The sequence below is a fragment of the Odocoileus virginianus genome, chromosome 2 (assembly GCF_023699985.2).
Source record: "Odocoileus virginianus isolate 20LAN1187 ecotype Illinois chromosome 2, Ovbor_1.2, whole genome shotgun sequence".
NCBI lineage: Eukaryota > Metazoa > Chordata > Mammalia > Artiodactyla > Cervidae > Odocoileus > Odocoileus virginianus.
Window position 1 is genome coordinate 3,747,412 of NC_069675.1, and position 21,836 is coordinate 3,769,247.

At 51.1% G+C, this 21,836-nt stretch overlaps 1 protein-coding gene across 11 annotated transcripts in view; it reads left to right on the top strand.

Moving 5' to 3' along the window:
- The window catches only part of INPP4A (inositol polyphosphate-4-phosphatase type I A), a 119,971-nt gene that overhangs the window by 36,417 nt on the left and 61,718 nt on the right, over positions 1-21,836 (top strand). The window contains exon 1 of one of the 11 annotated variants that reach the window (XM_070474651.1): positions 20,595-20,708. The exons of the other annotated variants lie outside the window; for them this stretch is intronic. The gene's annotated coding sequence lies outside the window, so the exon portion shown is untranslated. Of the gene's footprint in view, positions 1-20,594; positions 20,709-21,836 lie in introns of those variants that run through there. 11 annotated transcript variants of the gene reach the window in all.

Genomic DNA, 21,836 nt, shown 5'->3' on the forward strand with positions numbered 1-21,836 from the left:
GCCAGTGGCTGAGAAAATCCAGCTGCTGCACATCTGTCTTGTGGATGGACGGCCAGGCCTGAATGGGTGTGACCTCATTCCACGAAGAGGTCTTGCCTTCCTGCTATTGGAGACCATCCGGCCACTGCTAACCACAGTGTCCTGGGTGCTCTGCCAGCTGCCACATGTTATCTTGTTTGTTAGGCATAGTTAGGTCAAAATTTTTTAAAATGTGTGTGAAGAGTTGCTGTAGTCTTGAAAATATGATAGTCATCCAGCTCGGCAACAGCATGAACTATGTTTACAATTTAACAGTCAAGTGAAAAAGCAGGATACTACACTTCTGTACCCGCTGATCTCATCTATGTAAACTATGCAAATAAAAAACGCTGACTTTAGTTAAGGTGTGATTAAGGGTGGGGTTTCCCCTTTACTTTCCAGGCTTTCAGTGAGGGAGCCGTGGTGGTAAATTTTCAAGTTTCTCTGCTGTCTGTCCTTGGCCAGTACTGAGTCGGATTCCTTGAAAACCCCCAGGACGGTCTGGGGGTGACTTGGCTGCCAGGCAGGCAGAGTGTATCTGGTTGTCTGTGCACTTTGGGCCAACCATGGCTTGGGGACCCCTGCTGCAGCTCTTGCGGGGGTGGGAACCCGACTGTGGGGTCCTTTCTTTGGTTGATTTCAGGGTTGTCAGCGTCTTACTAACTTGAAAGTGTTTTATTGTAAGATGTTTGTGTTGCAGTGTGGTTGATTCACAGCGTTGTGTTAGTTCAGGCGTGCAGCATAGTGAAAGTCACACGGACTCGTGTAGACTCTCAGATTCTCCCCGTGCAGGCCGTCAGAGTGCTGAGCAAAGGCCCTCGGGCGACTCGGTGCTAGGTCCTGTTGGCTTTCTACTTTATGGATAGCAGTGTGTTCTTGTCAATCCAAATTTATCCCTCTCATGTATTTTGACTTTTAAGTGAGAAGTTTGGCAACTACTTCATTCATCTTCCTTTGAATAGTTAATCCAGAGTTTTTTGTTAAGAATCGAATGCTCTTGTCCTGAGGTAAATCGGTGGGCTTCCCAGGTGGTGCTGGGCAGAATACCGGTGGTGGTCAGGAATCGTCCTGCCAGTGCAGGAGCTGTGGGTTTGATCCCTGGGTCGGGAAGAGCCCCTGGAGAAGGGCATGGCAGCCCACTCCAGGATTCTCGCCTGGGAAAGCCCATGGACAGAGGAGCCTGGCGGGCCACGGTCCATGGGGTTGCAGAGCTGCACAGAACTCGGCACACACGCACGCAGTAATGTAACTGAGAAAACAGAAGTCTGTCGGAAACACCTTGTCTAAGGTACCTCAACTCGCTGTTTGCTAGCCACCTCCGTGAAATATTTCTCTTCATAAAGTTTTCAGTTCTATCAAAATGGTTATTACTTAGTAAAACAAGGGGAGGAGGCATCTTGATGAGAAAGTTAAGTTAGAAACAGGACTTCTGAGAAGTTTTCCGTCTCTGCCTTCAGCGAGAGGTGTGCTGTGGTCTTGCTCCATGGACCCCGGCTGATTCCCAGGGTCCCTGACCAGGCAGTTCGTCTTCCTCATCGCCTTCTCTAGTGGAAAGCTCAATTTCTAGCCTTTCCTCTTTTTTCCCTCTGGGTCTGTTCTTGGGTTACCGTAATTATGTTGATGGTTTGTGTTGTTTCCTAGAATCTCATTAGTAAGTTAGTCCGAGTTTAATGGAAAAGCGCATACATTGTGGTGCTTGTATAAGATGGTTAAGAATCGTATGTGTCCCTGTGAAGTTTGGGAAGCAGCGTGAATCTCCTGGGTTCCTAAAAGTCCGGGAGGTGTGACGCCTCTTCCTCAGTGTCCAGGCTGGTCTCCCTTCTTTCGTCTTATCTCCTCCTTTCCTTGCCCCTGGTCATCTTCTGAAAGAGGAGACCCTCCCGCTTCTCCTGCCTTTCTCATCAGCCTGTTCATCCCTCCCCTACAAGGCGGTGGTGCCTCCAAGGCCTAAAGCAGTTGGAGATGCTCAGAGCCGCCAGAGGAGGGGAGACCAGATGCGGGCAGGCGGGGTTCCGGGAGTTGTTCAGAGGCCCTGCGGTGCAGGTGGGTGAAGCCGGCCCAGATCACAGAGCTCTTAGAGCAGGGGGTTCCTGCAAACGAACTCTGTCAGAGTCTGGGACTAGGAGTCGGGTCTTAGAAGGCGGGGTGGTGTGAAGGGCAGGGCAGCTCTCTCAGGTGCCTCATTGCTCTGCCTCTGCCTAGAGGGTGCTGTCCTGCCAGGAGTCTGCGCCAGTGACCTCAGCCAGTGACAGGGAGTAGGCCTGGGGGCCTGGACGCTGAGTCCTCTCGGGAGAGAGAGCATGTAGAGTGTAGCTCACCATCTTTGTGCTTTTTAAAAAGAACAAGAAGGAAAGGCTGATTGATTCATGGCTAAGGTCATTTTTAAACTTCTGCAATAGCTTGGGATTTACAAAGACAGCAGAGCGAGTTCCCTTACATCCCTCCCCGTCCCCCAGCCTGTGCGCCCCCGCCCCGCCCCGCCCCGCCCCGTGTTGCCATGTCCTACGCGGCGGCGCTTCAGTCACAACCGATGAGCCCACACTGATGTATCATTCTTAAGTCCAAACTTCTAGATTTTCCCATTTTTTTCCTCTTGATTTTTTTCCTCTTCCTTTTCTTTTATTAACCAAATGTCGTTTTTCTGCCCTGGGACACTCAGTTATGCTTGTCCTATTTCCTTAGGGGCCTCTTGGTTGTGAGCGTCCTTCCTTATCTGTGGTGACCTTGGTGGTTTTATGTAGTAACGGTCCGCACTTGTAGAATGCCCCTCCCTCTGGGTATGTCTCGTGGTTTTCTCATGATTGTGCTGAGATGATCAGTTTGGGGGAGGAGGACCACAGAGATGCAGTGCATTCTGGTCACATCCTCGTAGCATCCACTCTTCCATCATGACTCGATCTGAGGTGCTGTCTGTCAGGAAAACTGTGAAGTTTCACTCCCACCTTCCCTAGAATGTTCTGTTTGGAAGGCAGTCACGTGCAGCCCCCAGGTAAGGGGTGGGAGTAGGGCTCCACCCCTTTGAGGTGACAGGGTTGTTCACATAAATTGGAATGAGGTTTGTTTCTTCTCCATTTATTCAGTCACTTATTTATATCAGAGTGGACTCTTAGATGTCTATTTTTCTACTTGGAGTTATAATTCAGTACTGTGTTATTTATTTGGTTGGTTAAATTGTTCCAGCTTTGGCCACAGGCACTCTTTCCGTTGGCTCTTATGTCCCTTTGACATGCCCCTATCATTATGGGTTTAAAAAAAATTTTTTTTTTTTTAGCATGTCTGTTCTTTGTTTTGTTTACTTTTTGGCACTGCAAGATGCCCTGGGCTCTTCTTGTACCTTTCCTGCCCCAGTCCTAGAATTGGCCATTTCTCCAAAGACCTCTCACTCCTTTTATTGGAGAATTGAATTAGAAACCAAGACCTGGGCACCAAGTGGTTAAATTATTGTTATTTCAGTGTCTGTGTCCTCAACTGAGCAATGAATGCAAAACACATACGTTGTGATACTATCAGGAAATAACTGAGAATGTGCATTACTGGCTCTGCCCCTCCTAGGGCTGCTCAGACCCCGTTCCACAGTTGTTAACCTGACGTGCACCTCATTCTGCATCCCGTCTCTGTAGCGGTGATGCTCTTACGTGCTCTCTCACTGTGACTCTGAAGCCATCCACTCTGCCCTTTCATGGTGGAGATGCAGTAAGCAGATCTTGAATGAATGCTTCCTGCTCTCTGAGTCCTGTAGGGGCTCTTGGTCAAAAGGAATAAAATCTTAAATTTGAGAAAAGAACCTGAGGGAAGAGAAGTTTGTGTGGACAGGAAGTACTGCTGAGCTCCTTAGAGGGAGCTCTCCAGCCTGAGGCTGGCGTCCAGGGAGACGATCAGTAGATGGGGTTGGAGCTGGTCCTGCAGGTGGAGTGGGTGGGCTAGGTGCGGGGGTGTTGTGGGAATCGTACTGTGGCAGCTACAGGTGCAGGGGGCCAAACGGAAGCTGTCCTCCCCGACCTAAAGACCCTGGACCCTCGCCTTTAAGTGAGAGTGTGCATGCATGTGTAAGTCCTGTCATCTTTGCTCTCAGCCCCCCTGGGAGGCCAGATCACAGCTTGTTGCCTTAGCCCTGTGTGGGCTGGCAGTGGGAGTAGAGAAAAGAGGGTTATGAAAGCAGAGAAATCTTGAAAGGAGAGCGGTCGGAACCCAGTGAGTGCGCAGTGTGCCTGACGGTTCGGAAGCCGTGCCAGAAATGTTTGAGCTCCTGAGAATGGTGGGCCTCAAAGGGAGAGGATGCAGGAGAAGCCAGTTCTGAAGGGAATGTGAGCTCAAGTTGCAGTGGGTGACTTGTTGACTTAGAAATGCTGGATTTAGCCTCAAGAGAGGAGGGGAGGGATTTGGCCATCATGTCCTGGCTGACTCTGTGGCTAAAAGTGTCGAGGTGCAGAAGGATGCAGGCGTACCCCGAGGACGGGGCCCGGCCTGCCTGTTGGCACGGGGCGCTGCCCTCATGCTGAGTGACGGAGGGACTCAGGCTCGCCCAGGCACCACGTCAGTACTGGGTGGTTGGGGGTCTTTTCTCCTGGGGCTTCTGTGCGCTGTGCTGGAACTCCTTTGACAGTCTCCTCCTGAGGGGGCTTTAACCCCAGTGCTCTCTGCCTGGCAGAGCGAACCCTGCTTCTCCCTTTGCTGAGGCTGAGAGAGTGCCTACGAATGTGCCCCCCACCCCAGCTCCGCATGTGACTTGTGTCTGGGAGGGAGATGGTGTGGGGGCATCTTGAGCTATTGAGTTTTGTCTTTGGATGACGTGGTATTTCGTGTAGGGCCTTTCCATCATTGCTCCCCTCAGCCGCCTAGCTCTGCCTGCCCTCTCCACTCCTGCTGTGTCTAACTAACATCTTTGTGGTCCCCACGTGCCTGTGGGCTGACGTGGACAGTCTAGCAAGGCCCAGGGTGATGGAACTTACCCAGAACTCGTGTGGCTCTGCGGGGGCTGTGGTGAGGGTGAGACGTGTTCCAGATCTGGGCGGGAGCGGGAGGGGCTGAGGTTCAAAGCAGGGAAGGCGCCCTGCTCCTGGCATAAGCTGTGTAGAGGGTGGGGTGCCGATGCTGAGATGGAGAAGACTGGGGAGAAGCAAGAGGGAAGCCGGGTCGGCGCCCATGGCCCCAGGGAGGGGAGGACATCCTCCTGAGGGGCTGGGTTATCCGGCCGGCTCCCTTTGTCAGACTGGGCAGCGTACCACACGGGAATCTGTAAAAAGAGAGGAGAGTTTTGCCTGAGTGTTGTCTTGGGGTCTGTGGCTGGGGGCTCATGAAACCCTCCTGTGTTAGGGAACCAGTTTTGAAGTCGGGAATGAATGGTGCCTGCTCTGGAGAATGCAGCCCGCGTGGGAGGGCCCGGGTCCCCCCACAGCAGTCGTCTCAGTTGGCCCTCACGTAGGCCCCCCGTCCCTGGCCTGTGGCGTCATGGTTACATATGAGGAAGAGCTTGGGTTTCGGGGAAGGGAGTTGGACACCTCACTGGTCTGACATGAGGTGCTTCCAGAGGCACTTGGGGTCAGTCCAGTCCTGACTTCTTTATCATCCTCATGGAGATGCCTGCCTTCTCTCATCATATTTGAAACTGGGACTCCACATCTTCTTGCCCTAGAATCAACATTAACCCTTGACACCAGTGCCTCCTAGTCAGTGAGATGGGAACCTAGGATGCTTCACCTCCTGCCCCTGTTGGGGGCAACAGCAAAGTGGTGGGTGGAAAGATTGGGCTTGCAATGGCTGAAGAACACATTGACATGAAATATTTGGTACCTTGGGTGACAGAACAGCTCATGGAGGGCTTGTTTTCCAAAATTATTGTTTTATAGTACTGTGTACTCTTAGAACAAAATAAAACTTTCCAAAGAAGAGAAGCATTTTTATGCCAACTTATTAACTAAAAAAAAAAAATATGGTGGTGGAAAACAAAGTTGCATTTCCTTACGTGATGGAGAAAAAAAAAGCCCAAACTGGATCACATAGACAATAGCAGGAACAGTGAGTGCCATCCATAGCTAATTGCAGCTGAGACCTAGTTCATCACAAACAAGTTGTGTTCCCACGAGGGAATGGGACGTGATCTTTGTGCACTTCCAGAGGTTTTTCACACATGGTTGTAGTCACGTGGCAGGGCTGGTTCTTACATTTGAGGTCAGGCCTCTGCTTTCAGAACTCATTCCCTGGCACCGGAGTGTTTCATGATCCCCCAGCCACAGACCCAGTGCTGGGTGGGGCCTGGACAGCAGTAGACGAGTGCCGTGGGCCCCCACGGCCTCACCCAGGGGATGCTCTCCTTTGAATGTGCACACACACACGATCTCATCTGGACAGTACACACACGATCTCAGGACAGTACACACACACACACACACAAAATCTCATCTGGACAGTACACACACGATCTCAGGACACTACACACACACACACACACACACACACACACACACACGATCTCATCTGGACAGTACACACACACACGATCTCAGGACAGTACACACACACACACACACACACACACAATTTCATCTGGACAGTTTGGTTTCCAAGCCCCCTACTGAGGGAGAAGCAGCAGATTTCGGTTGACAAGACCACTGGAAGCTGCTCAACCTGACTGTAGGTGAAGAGAGCAGAGTCAGCATCACAAGCAGATGTAGCTGGAAAAGGAGCAGTGAGCTGGGTGTGTTTCAGATGGAAGCAAGCACTTGGGCCCCAGGTGGGAGGCCCCTTCGAGCTCAGTTATGGGCATGTTTAGTGGTGATCATCCTCTTCCCCGCACCACAGACGGGATGGCAACTCCAGGGCTGTTGCAGGGTATGCAGGTTCAATCCCTGGTCGTGGAAGATCCTGCATGCTGTGTGCTGCAGCCAAAAAAAAAAAAAAAAACAGTCAAAAGCTGCTGCCCCCACCCAGCACTCCATTCATAGTGTGTGGGTCACTGAGAGAAGTGAGCCGCTGCCCTTTGACCCCAGCCCTGAAGCAGGGACTCAGACTTGCTGAGGAAGAGAGGCTGGCTGTAAGGACAGAAAGCTCTGAGACTCTCCCCAGAGGCCCTGAATTTATGTGTAACAGAGCATGGGGAAGTTCACATGTAAGCATGCTGTCAGGAACAAGACAAGGAGATCTTGGTTGTCAGTAGAAACAAGAGGCCAGTAACTCCATGTTAGCAACGGCCGGAACTGGAGCATAGACCAGAGAGAGCACCAGCAGGAGCCCTCCCGGGGTCAGAGCAAGCCACAAACACTGACCTCCAGAATCATCCCTGCAAAAAGGCCTTCGCTTAACTGATCAGCTGCACAGCGATTGATGCCCCAGGATGTTGTCAAAAATAATAACCAGCCAGCAGTTCGTGGATCCTTCCAGCTGGGTGTAATAACCTCAGAGGGCAGGGAGCCTCACAGAGAGAGCAGAGAAGAGAAAGCAAGCCTCATGAAACCATTGTCGTCCCAGGGAGACTGTGCACTCCCAAGGCCATGTCCCTTGAGGAGCACCATCAGAGGCTGCACACTGGGGGAAGCAAGGAGTCGTGAGGGGATAGACTTGACTAAGCTATTAATAGTTCAGCTGAGTCACTGGAAAAATAAGCACTCAGAAACAAGCCCTGCAGGGAGAAGATCAGTATTCAGAACTGCAGCTATATATTGCCTACAAGGTAATACTTACCTTGTAAATATTAGGCAAGGTCTAATTTTTAAGAGAAAAGGATAACTTGCAAAGAAATAGGTAAGTGTGGTTTTTTTTTTTAAAGCATGAGAAATTATGTGAAAGAAGGCCCAGATGTTGGGTTTAACAGACAAAGACCTTTAAAGCAGCTGTTGCAAATATAACAGAATCCCCCTGAAATGTAGGAGACCTGGGTTTGATCCCTGGGTCGGGAAGATCCCCTGGAGAAGGAAGTGGCAACCCACTCTAGTATTCTTGCCTGGGAAATCCCATGGACAGAGGAGCCTGGTGGCCTAGTCTGTGGGGTCACAAGAGTTGGATGCGACTTAGCAACTAAACCACCACGAAGGGAAATCACACTTAAAGAAATAAAGAAAGGTTTGATGACAGTGTTTGATCAATTTGAGAATACCAGTAAAAAAAAAAAGTATAAAATGAACTAAATGGAAATTCTGGAGTTGAAATGTAAAATAACCAGGATGAAGAATCCACCAGAGGACCAAACAGTAGATGTTAACTAGAAGAAAATAGAATAAGTGAACTTAAAGATAGAGTGATAGAGATTATGTAGTTCAAATGATAGAAAAAAGTGAAGAAAATGAACAGAACCTCAAGAAATGTGGGACACCATGAAGCTCAAGAAAGTGCACGTAATACAAGTTTCGCGAGAGGAGAGAGAGGAACAGAAAAAAATATGAGAAGAAATCTTGTTGAAAACTTCCTAAATTTGATGCAAAAACAATCTCCACATCCAGGAAACATAATGAACTCCAAGTAGCATGAACATAAAGAAGTCCACACCCAGGCACATCATAGTAAAAAAAAAAAAATGTTGGAAAGACAAAGAAAAAATCTCAAAGAGCATGAGGAGAAGAATGACTAAACTGTACTGAGAATCTCAGTGAGGTTAACAGACTCCTGTCACTGGAAACAGTGGAGACCAGAGACAGAGTTGTGGATGGCATATTCAAAGTCCTGAGAGAAAAAACAGAAGCCAGCCAAGGATCTTATATCCAGAAAAAATGTCTCTCAGAAATGAAGGTAAAATAAAGGTATTTTCAATGGGAAAATAAACCAAAAAACCCCCCAGAGAATTTGTGGTCAGCAGACCCACCTTACAGAAAATATAAAGGAACTCCTTTGGGCTGAAAGCAAATGACCACAGATAATTTTTCAAATCCATATGGGGAAGACAAAGAGTGCTAAAGTATATAATTATATGAGACAATGTAAATGCATATATCTCTCCTTTCTTAACTGATTTAAAAAAACATTTTTTTTTAAGTAAAATGTATATAACTTTGTTCTTGGGCCTAGGACATTTAAAAAAGTAATATATTTGATAGTAATAGCATAAAGGCAGCAGATGAGAACAAAACTGCATTGGTATAAGAAATTTCCACAGGACAATAGGAAGAGAACCAGAAATAGTGAATAATAAGGTGAATGTAACAAACTCTGTAAATGTATACTTGCTTCCCTTCTCTCACTTCTTTAAAAACATGAAATTATATAAAGAAATGATAGCAATCTATTTAGGAGATTGTAATATATATAAGAATAATATGTATAACAGTAATTGAACAGAAAGAAAAGGAAATAGAATGGTATAGAAAGTGTTTCCATATCTCACTGGAATTAGGTGGGTAGAGGAATTAAAGATTACACTGGAGAACATTCACTTAATATGAAGGAAAGCAGTAAATGAGGAAGAGAGGAATGAAAAAGCCAGAGACGCCTATGCCCTTGCCACCTTCAAATGGTGTTTATTATAAGGGTATAAACTAAATATTAGAGCTTGCCTGTGTTTCTTTAATTCTACATGAAAAGAAATGTTATTAGCTTTCTCTGGATAGAGCCCTCCTCTGTCTCCCATTTATCCTGGGTCTTTTGGTCAAAAGTGTATTTTAAATGTGTTCAGAACATGTGCGCGCCTGAGCAGGAGGCTGTGAAGATGAGGGGAGCAGCTCTGGAGTGAGGGAGGTGCTTGGGGCCTGGAGTTTATGACCTGGGGTTGGTGTGACCTTGTGCCCTAGTATTGGTCACGTTTCCATCTCTGACAGTGGGTTGAAATGTTAGAAAGGTCACCTTGAGCACTCAGATAATGGCTGGGAAGTACTTAACCACGGCTGCCTGCTTCCCAGAGGTCTGACGTGGGGAGGAAAGAGCGGGGATTCAGGATCTCTGCATCAGTGTCAGGGCTGCACCCTTTGTGAGCAGAAAGGGGGTGGGGGTTGCTATACCAGGTCTGGTCCGTGACCTCTTCCTGGCAGCACCCTCCAGCGTCGCTGCTGGGTCCCTGCAGTGTATTAGACCAGAGAGTGCCAGGTACCATGTGGTGTGCAAGCATGTTGTTACAGACTGGATTGTGTGTCTTCCCCCCACCCCCACCAGATTCACATGTTGAATTCCTAACTCCTAAGGTTTGGAAGGCAAATCTGGCATTCTAAAATAACTGCTGCCAGGTGACCCTGTTCTAGGTCCATCACTGTGCACACCAGACCCACAGCCGCTCAGAGGCTTCTACCAGGCTGGTCATTAAGTAGAGCTGAAGGAGGACAGGGAGAAGGCCATTTCTGGTATTTGGAGATAGCATCTCTAAAGAGTTAATTAAGTTTAAATGAGGTCATAAAAATAGGCCCTAATCCAGTTGGATTGGTGGAGGAGGAAATAGCATCCCACTCCAGTTTTCTTGCCTGGAAAATTCCCTGGACAGCGGAGCCTGGCAGGCTACAGTCCATGGGGTTGTGAAGAGTTGGACATGACTAAGCACGCACACACACCTTATAAGAAGAGGATGAGACGCCTGGGAGATGCACACAGAGAAAAGTCCATGTGAGGACACAGGGAGAAGACGCCACGTGCGCGCCAAGGAGGGGGCCTCAGGGGAACCTGCCAGCAGCCTTGCTCTTGGACGTCCAGTCTCCAGAGTGGCGAGCAAACGTGTCTGTTGTGTAAGCCCCCCGTCCTGGGCCACCCGGGCAGACTGATGCATGGCCAGTGAGGAGTCTCAGGGCTCTCTGTTGACCCCCACCATGTTATTGCCAGATTGGCCCACTGAGGACCTGGGAAAGGAGTCCCACTCAGAAATACAGACGTGCAAGATAATTACGAGGAAGGAGGCTGCTTGGACACAGTCTTGTCTCTGACCTCCTTCAGATCTATGTAATGACCAGCCTGGGGGCAGAAGCCATCTGCGTGATTGAGCTGTGGGCACGGTAATGCACCCAGAACAAGGTCGGCTGGCAGCAATTATCCCAGAAATGCCAGGTTCGCCTTGCGTTTTGATCCCGTTTTTCTAAAACTGTGGCACATAGTATTTTTAGAGCTGCTTTGCAGTTTCTCTTTGTGAACCTTTCTTTGGGTACATCATTTAATCCTCTCATCCAGCCTTGTTTAAGATCTGCAGAGTGCTATATTTATTTGACTTTATTTGAAATTTCAGGGCTTTTCAGAATGTTGCTCCAAGAAAATCGGATGAATACGGAACTCTAGAATTTATGCCTTAAAAGGCTTAACTGCTAATTCGTGTGTACATTATTTCTCCCTCTCTTTTTCTAGGCCATCTAGGGCAGGGAAATTAAAAACTCCCTTGGAGTTAATGTCAGAAGATCTTTTTTAAAAAAATTAATTCTTTTTTTTAGAGCAGTTTTAGATCCGCAGCAGAAAGTACAGAGCGTCCCCATGTGTGCCCCATCCCCACAGAGAGAGCTGTGACTTTTCAAGGACGAGAGGGACAGATTCTTCTTTGTAGAGAAGTAGTGTCTTTCTTGGCAAGACCCATGACCTTCAGTGATCAGGTGGAGGTTCAGACCACCCCCTCAGGCTGTGGCTTGAGTGAACTTGGACCTGACGCCCAGCAGAATCTTAACACGACTGCCATGGGCCCGAGGGAGCCACAGGAGGTGTCACTGGCCAGCCCAGATCTAATTCCTGGGGAAGCCTCCCCACTGCTCACAACCGAGGCTGTGTCATCCTCCAGAAAGAAGGTGTCAGTTAGAGATTTAAATCTTAACTCCTACCTTTTCAGTGCATTTTGCCTTTGTATCTCATTTGACTCTTAGCAAGGCATAGGGCCACTTAAATCTAACTCGTGATCTACAAAGCCTTTACACACACTTTCTGTTCTGTTTCTTTCTTTTTTAATAGAGATACGGTCATTGATTGCTTAACATCTGACGGACGAAATGACAAGATATTGTTGTTCAGTTGCTAAGCGTGTCCAACTCTTTGTGACTCCATGGACTGCAGCTTCCCTGTCCATCACCGTCTCCCAGAATTTTCTTAAACTCATGTCCATTGAGTCAGTGATGCTCTCCAACCATCTTATGCTCTGCCACCCCCTTCTCCGTTTGCCTTCAGTCTTCCCCAGCATCAGGGTCTTTTCCAGTGAGTTGACTCTTCACATCAGGTGGCCAAAGTATTGAACCTTCAGCTTTAGCATTGTGTCCTTCCAATGAATATTCAGGATTGACTTCCTTTAGGATTGATTGGTTTGATCTCCTTGCAGTCCAAAGGGACTCTCCAGAGTTTTCTCCAGCACCACAGTCCAAAAGCATCAGTTCTTTGGTGCTCAGTCATCTTTATGGTCTGTCTCTCACATTCGTACATGGCTACTGGAAAAATCAAAGCTTTGACAATGTAGACCTTTGTCAGCAAAGTGATGTCTCTGCTTTTTAATACGCTATCTAGATTTGTCTTAGATTTCCTTCCAAGGAGCAAGAGTCTTTTAATTTCGTGGCTGCCTTCACCATCCACAGTGATTTGGGAGCCCAAGAAGATAAAATCTGTCACTGCTTCTACTTTTCCCCCTTCTATCTGCCATGCGGTGATGGGACTGGATGCTGTAGTCTTAGTTTTTTGAATGTTGAGTTTTAAGCCAGCATTTTCACTCTCTTCTTTTACCCTTATTGAGAGGCTCTTTAGTTCCTCTTCATTTTCTGCCATTAGAGTGGTATCATCTGCATATCAGAGGTTACTGATATTTCTCCCAGCAATCTTGATTCCAGCTTGTGCTTCCTCCAGCCCAGCGTTTCTCATGATGTACTCTGCATATAAGTTAAACAAGCAGGGTGACAATATACAGCCTTGCTGGGCTCGTTTCCCAATTTTGAACCAGTCCGTCGTTCCATGTCCTCTTCTAGCTGTTGTTTCTTGGCTTTCATACAGGTGTCTCAGGAGACAGTGAGGTGGTCTGATATTCCCGTCTTGTTAAGAATTTTCAACAGTTCATTGTGATCCATATAGTCAAAGGCTGTAGCATAGTCAGTGAAGCAAAAGTAGATGTTTTTCTTGAATTCCCTTGCTTGCTCTATGCACAGCATGGCTCGTAGCTTCACATAGTTATGTAAGCCCCTTTGCCATGACAAGACTGTGAACCATGAAGGGAAATGACAAGTTGCCTTCTCTCACATGGATGGAGACTGGGCATGGTGCCCACAATGAAAGCTCCCAGTTCAAAGGAAGAACCAGAGACCAGGTTCACACAGCTCTCATTACCACCTGCTTCTTAATAGTGGAGAAAACGCCTTTGTCCGCTGAGTTGTCTTTCCTGAGTTTCATCATCTTGGAGGGTCTTTCTCTCTGCTTTTCATCCAAGGTAGGCAGTGGGGGTAGATTCTGTTCAAGCTGTCTTATATTTGTTTTACTTAAGTGATTTTCAAAGGGAAGGTCCCACACATGGCAGAATGCCTGCTCAAGGCACACACACTTCCTTCACTGAGATCTGCAGCAGGCCTCTGAGGTGGGGTGTGTCCCCAGCTTGCTGTCCGAGGACTGGGGCTCTGAGAGGAGCTGCCCACAGCCCAGCGGCGGGTGCGGGCAGGGCTGAGGTGCCTGGCTCCAGGCCCTGTGTCTACTAAAGGGGCCTGTCTGCCCCTGGATGCCAGCCTTGAATCTGAATAAATTCGTTTCTATACACTTGAATATTTAACTAATTCAAGATGTTATGTGTGGGAAATTTAAGTTAAAACACTTATTTAAAGAAAAGCCTCTGAGTGTAGTGCAGTCATGACAGAAGTCACCCCCGCCCCAGCCCCGAGGGCCTGCTGCTCAGGGGGTGCTGTGGCCCGTGCCGTCTCTGCGAGGGGACCAGAGAGGGGCCGGAGTCCTGCTATGTGGCCCAGACTTGTTTCTTGTCCTCAGGGTGATGGGGAAGATGCCACTCTTCTCTGCCCCGTGGTGTCCTCGCCAAGGCAGGCATAGTCATTTCCCCGGGGCTGGGGAAGGCTTTGTTGTGAGGAGCTCGTGACAAGCGGAACACACACAGTTATGCAATTGGGGCAGCCTAGCGTTATGGGATAGTAGGTTGGGGAAGAAGGGGTGGGGAGGCCGGGGCCTCACCCAGCAGGAGGGTCACACAGTTGCCCAGAGTTTGGGATTTGCCTGAGGTCTGATGGCTGAGTTAAAACCCAGAGCAGCCGACACCCTGCTCTGGGTCCCTTGTGTTTCCCCGAGTTTCTCTGCTCTTGTTTGTGGTTGGTGAGCGTCTGACGCTCCGCGCACTGCTCAGAGGCGTGGTGCTGGCAGCCGCACCGCTGCTGTGAGCTTTGGCCCCACGCAGGGTGTCTGAGGGACCCCAGACTTCAGATGGATGCACTGGTGCCTGCTCCCTTTCGGGTCCATCCCTGCCCGATGGGTGTGCATCTGGCCCCTTCCCGAGCTGCTCTCCTTACCCTGGGGAGTGGGTGGGATGATGGTCCTGGGGGTGTTCAGGTGGTGCCTGTGTGGGTCTGGCCGAGTCACCCAGAGGAGGAGGACATTCCATGTGGTGGAGGCCCCGGCTCTCTGCCAGAGTCCTGTCTGCTCCCCAGGGATCGGGGCCTTAGGTGTCTTGGAGGATGTACCTTGCTCTAGGCCAGCTTTGGGTTTTTAGTTTTTCTACACATTTCTTCTAGTGGGAGATGGGAATAAATCTTGAATTTTGAAGGCACATTTTCCCTGATCTCTAGTATCCAACTCCCAAGAATGTTTAAAAAAAAAAAGTGAAAACACAAGTAGAGATTTTAATTAGTTTTCACTGTCGCTGCTCTTGGTGATGGTAATTTTACATGAAGTATGTGCCAGGGAGACACGTTATGGGGGCCTTTGTTCTCAATGCATTCTCTACACCATAGAACTCAACTGTGAATTTCAGAGACAAAGAAATAACCCGAAAAGTTATATCCGGACTGTTTTCTTATTATTACACAGCTCTTCTTGTTAGCATTGTTTTTCTAAACAAAAAGCACAACCACCCTAGGGATCTTTCTGGAACAATGGGACAGTGAAAGAAAGGAAAAATGGCTCTGGTAACTTCCTTGAGGGTTCACATCCCTCTTGGCCTAGGGTGAGGTCGTGGAGGAGGGCTCTCAAAAGCGAAAATGGCTCTGGTGTAAGGTATTTGCTAATAGACCAGAAATTGCTTGGCCTCTTCAGTTACTAAGTGGTTTTAGTTCCTTTTGTGGTTGTTGCCTTGCTGGGTTTCACTTTTTATTTGCAGAATTGAATCGTGCTTCCCTCAGAGCTAGGGAGCCTGTCCTGACTCTCCTTGTCCTGATGACTAAATGGCCTTTGGACCCCCTGGAGACCTGCTGGGATAGAGAGCTGTTCTTTATGTGTTGGTCCCCACCTTGGCCTAGTCTTAGGAGGCCTGAGATGGTATGTACCGAGAAAGCAAAGGGTTTGTTTTCAGAAGCCCAAGACTGGAGTTCAGGAGTGTGTAGGAGAGCTCTGCATCGCCTGCAGTCTGGGTCCCGGCACTGGGGTCTGGTGTCGGGGACTCCCCAGCACTGACCCCCTGCTGGCCCTGCAGCCCGCGCTGTCCGTGCCTGGCAGCACAAGGCTTCCCTGTCCCCCTGGAGGGATGGTCCCTGAGTGAGCCTGGGCCTTTGCAGTCAGCACTATCCACGCTGCATCTGGGCCATCTCCCTTCCTCACCACCCCCACAGCCCAGGGCCTGCATCTCCTTTTGTCTGGGTATTGTCTGAACGTCTCACTCCTTTGTTACATTGCTGGGTGCTTGTAGGCAGGGGCACTTCTGACTCACCTGGTGTCCCCTCAGAGTGCCTGCCTCGGCACCTGTTGGACCCATGAATGGACAGCTGCTGTTCCAGGTTGCAGGCTCCAGGATCGCTCGGTATGGGGGGCGGAGGTGGTCGAGGGCCCGTGGGCCAGGCCTGCCAGTGGAGGGCAGAGCTGCTGTCTGCCCCGGCCCCGGTCTGTCCCTGGAGGTTGGGCGCGGTGGCACAGCTTGCCCGTGTGCTGCTGAGCATGAGCTGGGTGTGGACGGTGCCTGACCTGCCTGCTGGGGCTCCTCCAACCTGTGCTCGGTTGGGGCAGCATGCACCACCCTGAGAAACAGCTGGGTCTCCGGTCACTGCCCTCGTTCTCTTTCTAAATCACCTTCCTGGGTTCTCATCATCCCTGCCACTGTTGGCTTTGCACTCAGAGCCATGGCCAGACTGCCGTGGGAGAGGCCCCTGGAAGGCCTCAGTGAGGCTCCTCTTTGCCCTGGTCAGGATGGGGGTTCCGGGCCATCTTTGAGGGGTGGCCTGTGAAGGGAAACACAATTGGTGGGGCAGCCAAGGGACCTCTCCCCGCACGCGTCTCCCCCTCAGCTCTGGGAGGGAAGGATGGGGAAAGGGAGACTGGGAGGGCAGCCCAGGGAGGTGGGGGCTGCTGACCTCTCTGTTGGCCGCACCCCCTCCTCCTGGCCCAGGTGCCCGGGTGACGTGTGGGCAAGAAAGGATTCTCCCATGGGCCACGCCCGCCTCCCTGCCCATCGGCCAGAGCGCGAGGCCCTGTCTCCGTCGCACCGCGCCGCAGCTGAGCAGCTGAGGCTGGGGAGGCCCCCGTCACCGAGGACTGCGCGCCCGGTGTTTCCTGCTGTGAACCGGCGCCCTGCAGTCCTGTCGGAGCTCGCGCTGTGCCCTCCACCCGGTAGTGTCCGTGGAAGCAGCTGGAGGAGCAGCTGATACCCCTGCCAGACCCACACGTGGTAACGCGCGCGGGACGAGCACCCTGCGGTGCGTTCTGCAGCGTGTGGCCTGGGACGTCTCCCTCCCATTTGGGTTTGTTGGCGCAGAAGGTGAGCTCGGCCTGGTTGGGTGCTGCCCACTGGAAGGCCTGGGGCCGGCCGGCCATCCCAGTCTCCTGGCTCACTGCCTTGTTCCAGAAATAACTCTGTCTTCCCGGCATTTCATTGATCTGTGGTGATGCTTCGCATTTCTAGCCCTTTATGGAATAATGTTCCTGCTCAGAAAGTTTTGAATTCTCTCATGAACAGAAGGCCAACTTTGATGCTTCTGGCTTAGAAAACAAACTCTCCTAGTGATTATAAAAATAAACTGAAAAAATAAGCAATGAGCTGAACCCACCCTGCTCGTGTCATCTGAAGCACATGGGACTTTCCAGTTATGGTCGGGCCCGCTTTGGCTGTGGAGGTCCAGAAGGAAATGTGGGTGACAGTGGCGTGGACCTGCCGTGCCGCGTCAGGCCCACACACCATGCTGCAGAAAGTGCTGAGCGCGGAACCCAGCAGGAGCAGGTGGCGGCGGGCTGCCCGTGCGTGTGGCTGATCAGAAGCGCCGTGTGGTCTGAGGCCAGCGCACAAACCCCAGAACCTGAGGAGAGCCTGAACCCTTCTGATGGGTCACCTCTGGGAGCTGAACCCGCCTGTGTTTTCCCAAAGCTCCATTACAACTTGTTTTCTAGAGAATGGGACCAAAGCCTGGCTTTCTGCTTGCTCACTCACCAGCTGCGTTGGGTTGGGCCTGGTGGGGGCATCCAGCCTCTCTGCTGGGAGTGCGCTTGGCCGTTAGGTTTGTGAGAAATACCAGCGGGTCTTTGGGACAGTCGTGTCCCTGGGCGGGTTAACCTGGTCAAGACCCGTGTGTCTCCACGTTGGGTCCGCTGCTTTCACATGTCAGGCCACTGCCTGAGTGACAAGCTGGTTCACATTCCTGGGAAAAACTCGAAGGACGTTGTGGGCATTTTGTAAGGAGGGGGAGGAATGTGTATTATTCTTCAGTTGTGGAGTGTGTACCACCAGTGTGAGCTGGGGACAGCCTGGTGACTATCTCCCCAAGCTCCTTGGCACATTCTTCACTGACTCAACTGGGACATTCTGTAGCGAACGAATCAAACCTGTTGGAGGCAGTACAGAGAAGGAAACCACAGTAGTCCTGCAAAGAGCAGAGGAACCCCTGCTCATTGTGTTAATGTGTCAGCACCAAAGGGAGGTCTGGAGTGATGACTTGCTGATTTCGGGGTCAGTGTATTTTTCATCCTACTTTCCCACTGAAATATAACGTGACTTTATGGTATTCTACAAACTCTGTCTCCACTGTCAGAAATGTGCAACATTTTATATATATATATATGCACATATATATATGTATACATACACACACACATATTATATTTTAAATTTCAGTATCGATATTGTTGGCTAGTTTTGTCTGTTCATCCTGCTCACTTTGTGTTTTTTTAAGTACTTTATTTTGAAATATTTTGACAAAAATAAGTTATTTTTGTCAAGAAGCTTAATCTCAGCTTAGGAAAAGGAGCTCAAACATGAAATTATTGCTCCCCCCCTCCAAAATAAAAGACACTGTTCTCATCCCAAAGTTCTCTCTTGCCTTCTCTAAGAAGATCCGTTTCATTGCTCGTGTCTGTGGCGCTGACCGACGGCCAGACACGGGCTCAGGACTGGTTAACCAGAGAAGGCACTTGTAAAGAATGCAGCTGGTGACAGAGAAGGAAATTCTGTTTAGTGTGTCTTGAATCTGAAATATTTTCTTCAAAGGAGGTCCTGAAAAGGGATGGAGTAAAGGAAGTAATATTCCAAATAAACCTTGGAAGATGAAAATGATAGCTTGTGAAACAGCTTGAAGATCGAGGGCCTCTGTGAGTGGACAGGCTTATGCCTTTTGTTAGCGTTTGTTTGTAGCTTAAATTAGTGGCCCTGCTGCTCTGTGTTGCTTTTGGGAGAGACGGAACGGGAAAGACCTGTCTTCTGGTCTTGACTTCCCTCTGTAGCTCGTGGCCTTGGACAAGCCCCCGGCCCCGTGAGCCTGGGTCCTGTCTGTCCCGCGCCGCCAGGCAGCGTGAGCATGGCCGCCTGCACAGGCGTTTTCTGCCTGAGGAGGTTCTCTTCCCATGGAGCCCAGGTGAGGCGGGTGAGCAGCCGGTGGGGGGGTGCACTCTGGGCTGGCAGACTGTGGTCTTCTCCTCTCTCGAATCCTCGCACGTGTTGAAAATGTTACGAGAAGCTTGGCCTTTTGTGAGAATCGGGCAGCAGATACCAAGGCTCGGGGGAGCCTGACTTGGGCGAGGCGGGTGGGACAGACAGTGGGCCGCCCGACGCAAAGCGTGCCCCGTCCCACGGCCGCTGTGCTTGGCCCACCACGGGGCCCTGAGGGTGGTGCTGGGCACTCGTTCTTACACAGAAACCTCAAGCCGTGTGTTGCACTTTTCCCTGCAGTTCTCTTGATTTCATGTAAGAAAGCGAAACAGTATCTTGGGGTGCTCTGCCATCCCTGGGTCCCCACGCACAGTCCAGGGAGTGTGGCTCCATCCCCGCCCTCTGCCCAGCTCAACAGCTTCCTTTTGGGGACCATGGCTGCGGGCCGCCGTTACTGTGACCAGCCAGCTGCTGGGAAAATCTCAGTAGCCACTGCAGGCATTCCAGGCCTCCGGCCAGGCAGGGATGGGGTGGAAGGTATGGCAGGATAGTCCTTCCGGAGTCGCTTACGGTCTTGTCTGGGTGATGGTTTTTGTATAGCAGCCCCACCTATCATGTTAAATTAAGGTATACTTGAGTTTGTGTTGGGGTTCTGTCATTAATTTGTGGATCCCTTTTAGCTTTAGTTGAAGAGTTCCAAGAAGATCGTTTATACCTAATTCATGTTTATGGTATCCATTTAAAATCGTGTAAAGACAGCGAACACTGCGAGCTCCTTGACTCTCCCCTCTGAAGGTTGGAAGCACTTGCTGTAGGGTCTCTGTTCGGCTGTGACTTGAGGCCGTTTGGTCCAGCCCCCGCCTCCCGCCTCTGAGTGGGAACTCCCCACAGGCTCAGGTGTCAGTGCTGCAGCATGTCCCCTCCAGCCAGGGGGCACCAGCCCCCAGTGAGGCCTTCGGGTCACCTGCCCTGGGGGAGAGCTGGGGTGGGGACTCGGGGAGGATCCTTGCGTTGACCTGTTGGGTGGCTCCAGCCGGAGAGTTGAAGGTGGGGGCCGTCAGAGGGACGTACACATGTTTAAACATGTGTATTCCTTCGGCTGATTCAAGTTGATGCATGGCAGAAACCAGCACAGTATTGTAAAGCAGCCATCCTCAAAGATGAATTAACAAGTGGGGACTGTCAGCCGCCCCACATGCTCTGGGTCGTCAGTAGCCGGGGCGGATAACACGGAGGGCGAGATGGGGGAGGAGAGAGCTGAGAAGAGTTGTCCGTCCTGCCGATGTGGGCTCCACAGGCCAGCTCAGCCGTTTTCCTGCCCAGGTTTTGTAAGTCAGCCCAGAACCTTTATGAAGACGCGCCTTTTCTGCTTAAACCATTGGCATGAGATCCTCCAACTTGCAGCACAAGGCCCTGCTGTCAAGTGTGGTTTTCGGGCCAGGGTAGGAGCCCTGTCACTGAGCCCCCCAGTGACAGGGGGAGGGCGCTGCTGCAGCTGGGGTGTGGGCCCCCGCCCTGGGAGGGCCCCCGCCCTGTGCACTCTGGCCCCAGGAGCCTTGAGCAGCTGTGACCACACCCACGTTGGCGCTCTTCACTGAAAGCACCCTCCTCTCCCGCAGGGGAGGAGCACAGGAACAGGGTCGGGGTGGTTTCCACCGCGGCGGCTGGGGGAGTCAGGCCCAGCCTCCAGGTGGCCAGTTCTGGGGGGAGGCAGAGACAGGCGCAGGCCGGGCCCTGCAGCCTTGGGTTTGGGTGCAAAGAGAGAAGAGAAAGCGTCTCAGGCAGAGAACAGGGCAGTCCAGCGCTGGAGCCAGATTCCCTGCCAACTGCGTCTAGAACCGAGCTTTGAGTGAGTGCCTGGGGGTGGGGCCTTGGATCTGTGATGACACCTGCCTTCATTGGCTACAGACAGGCTGAGCGCCGGGTCCCAGGGAAGCCGTGGTCCGCCCCTCTCTGGCCCCTGGGAGACACGTGTCTTCACGGACACGGGAATCAATAAATACTGGATGGTTTCTTCCATGCTGAACACGTGTATTTGGGGATTTCTGTGGTCTTGCTGAGAGGCTTTCATTTAATTACGTGAGGGCTTCGAGTGGCCCAGATGACAGGAGCAGGTCGTGAGGCTGGTTGCGGTCGGGGACCTTCTCGGGAGAGAGGAGTGACTTGTCCCCAGCACCAGCGGTGGCTCTTGCGGTGGCCTGTGTGCTCGGAGCCGCGCTGTCTTTGTCCTCGGTGTCCTGGGGAGCTGATGTATAATCAGACGGCACGTGGAGCCTGGGGCGTGGGGTGAGGGGAGTGACGGACACGGGGTCAGCTCATCCCTGGTTCAGCACCCACGGTGCCCCTGCTGGAAGCAGGGGAACCATCCAGGGAAGGTCTTGGAAGACGTCCCACCAGCGTGGCCCTCAGATTGTCCACCACTCGTGTTCTCTGTGATTCGTTTTCTGAGGGCGCCTCCTCTTCATCTCTGGGTCCCCGAGACCTGGCCCATGTGGTGTTGCTGACGAGATGGTTGGTTTACAGAGAAGGAACCCTGTGAGGTGGAGAAGCCGGAGCGGGGCGGTGCCTGAGGGACGCGGCTGGAGTGAGGGTCGGAGGAGAGGGCGCTCGTCGGGGCAAAGGGGCCACCGCGGCTGCTGGTGCTGCCCCCATGAGCCGTGAGCTTGTTGTGAAACCATGTCTCCTCTCCCATCTAGATGTGAGCACCCAGGCCTGCGGTGCTCAGCATAAGCGCGCGTCAGCCCTTTATTCACAGCAGCTTAGTTTCAGGTAAGTTCCTGCAGAAAGTCCCTTGGAGGCTCGTGGTTTGCAGGCGGGTCACTGGGGCTGAGCTGCACCCTTAATTCGGGCTGTCCCCGAGCCCCCTGCAGGAGCTGGTTTGTAGGAGGATTCACAGGAGGCAAGGGAGCTGCCCTGTTGCCCAAGAAAGAGCGGCCTTACAGAGGACAGCTGACCAGGACGTATAGAGCCAGGAGGC